Here is a 2,245-nt window from a genome sequence, read left to right as displayed (position 1 = left end):
GGTCTCAAGTTCGAGTCTTGGTCCGGCACACAGTTTTGACACGAAAGGCAAAGGTCCCGAGTTCGAGTCTTGGTCCGGCACACAGTTTTAATATGCCAGGAAGTTTCATATCAGCGCACACTCCGCTGTAGAGTGAAAATTCATTCTAGAAACATCCCCCAGGCTGTGGCTAAGCCATGTCCCCGCAATATCCTTTTTTTCAGGTGTGCTAGTTCTGCAAGTTTCACAGGAGAGCTTCTGTAAAGTTTGGAAGGTAGGAGACGAGGTACTGGCAGAAGTAAAGCTGTGAGGACGGGGCGTGAGTCGTGCTTGGGTAGCTCAGTCGGGAGAGCACTTGCCCTCGAAAGGCAAAGGTCCCGAGTTCGAGTCTCGGTCCAGCACACAATTTTAATCTGCCAGGAAGTTTCATATTAGCGCACACTCCACTGTAGAGTGAAAATTCATTGTAGAAACATCCCCCAGGCTGTGGCTAAGCCATGTCTCCACAATATCCTTTCTTTCAGGAGTGCTAGTTCTGCTAGGTTCGTAGGAGAGCTTCTGTAAAGTTTGGAAGGTAGGAGACGAGGTACTGGCAGAAGTAAAGCTGTGAGGACAGGGCGTGAGTTGTGCTTGAGTAGCTCAGTCAGTAGAGCACTTGCCCGCGAAAGGCAAAGGTCCCCAGTTCGAGTCTCGGTCCGGCACACAGTTTTAATCTGCCAGGAAGTTTCAACCACACAATATTCTATTCATTGTCTAAATTGTTTGAACAATATTCCATACACTACAATTGAATTCCCTCCAAATGACCAATCAACAGAGTCTTTTTCCCACCATTTCTGGCAGGTTGAGTGGGAGGGAGGGGGTTAACCAGAGGGGGAGAGGTTAATTAATTGATCAATTTAATTAAGTAGTCAGGCAAATTGATTGAGTGAGAGGGGCTATTCCAATAACTCAGACCTGAAAGTGTACCTTTAGCAGCGAGGGTGGAGGTTTCCTGAGGGGTGGGAGGAGGGGGAGGAATCTAACATAAAACAGATCATCGTCATCAGCTATTTTACACCCACTGCCAGATTAAAGCCTCCTCCGGATATTTCTACGCACTGCGATTTTCAATGGTATGAACCTCTGTTGCTCCTGTATATACTCTATTGCCATCCATCTACCAACCTTACATTAGTTTGCCTTTGATGTCTCCTTCTATTTTTTGAAATCCAGAAGAAAAATCTTCCTTCAGCCATCTACCATCCACATTCCTGGCTTGTGTCTAGCTCACCACTCTTTCCTGTCTGTATCATGCCAAAGCCTTCTATTCTAGCCCTTCCCTTTTGCCATCAGTCAGCAAATCTTTGGCGTCAAGTAACCTGTGGTGGACACTAGCCCTATCCCAAGACAGAAGCGAGAACTGCGCTCAACAGTGGCTGGGACAGTCAGTGTCGCATTGAGCTGCGTGAGGCAGGCAGGTGGCACTTCTAGCAAAGGAGTCATTAGTTAGTTGTCAGACAGACCTGAATACGGGAGCTGAATGGAACTGATGTGCATTCTGCTGCATAACACTGCTTCCTGTGGTTCTGAAGGCAAAGTGGCCCAGCTTGTGTTCAATGGCAATGTTATCAGTAATATACTCTTGTGGGACTGCATAAAAGACTGAGACTGCTCAATTGAGTGATGCAATTGGACAATGTGAGGAACAGTATGTGAACTCCTTTAAATAGACTGAATTATTGCAGCGCAGAGTGGCCACGTGGTTTGAGGTGTCATGTCATGGACTGTGTGGCCCCTCCCGCTGGAGGTTCGAGTCCTCCCTCAGGCTTGGGTGTGTGTGTGTTGTTCTTAGCATAAATTAGTATAAGTAGTGTGTAAGTCTAGGGACCAATGACTTGAGCAGTTTGGTCCCTTAGAAATCCACATACATTTGAACATTTTGAACTGAGCTATTATGACTTCAGTATTACAAGATACTATATAAATGAATCCATAGGAGTGTTGACCAAACTAGTAGTGAAGACTGCTATTTGTAAGCAATGGTGGAAAGAATATTAGTGGAAGTTATTGGTTATTTCAAAGATGTGAATTTAAGTTTCCAGAATAACAGAAAGAGAGATGATGCTAATGATTATTTGATTTTGTCACTTACTTGTATTCTAGTAGTTATTTCTTCTTCTGGCAAGGTCCACTATAAATGGTAAAATAGTGAACTATATACTCACCTTATACTGTCAATGTTTGTTAAATATATGTCCAACCACTCAAAAAATTGCTCTTTTAC

General features: G+C 44.3%; 1 non-coding gene across 1 annotated transcript; it reads left to right on the top strand.

The window, feature by feature from the left end:
• Positions 1-306: 306 nt before the first annotated feature.
• Trnas-cga (transfer RNA serine (anticodon CGA)) lies at positions 307-381 on the top strand. Its single transcript has one exon. It is a non-coding gene; the product is annotated as a tRNA-Ser (tRNA).
• Positions 382-2,245: the final 1,864 nt, after the last annotated feature.

Source organism: Schistocerca nitens, chromosome 8, assembly GCF_023898315.1.
Source record: "Schistocerca nitens isolate TAMUIC-IGC-003100 chromosome 8, iqSchNite1.1, whole genome shotgun sequence".
Taxonomy (NCBI): domain Eukaryota; kingdom Metazoa; phylum Arthropoda; class Insecta; order Orthoptera; family Acrididae; genus Schistocerca; species Schistocerca nitens.
The sequence above is the reverse complement of the archived record's forward strand: the minus strand, read 5'-3'. Positions and strand labels throughout refer to the sequence as shown.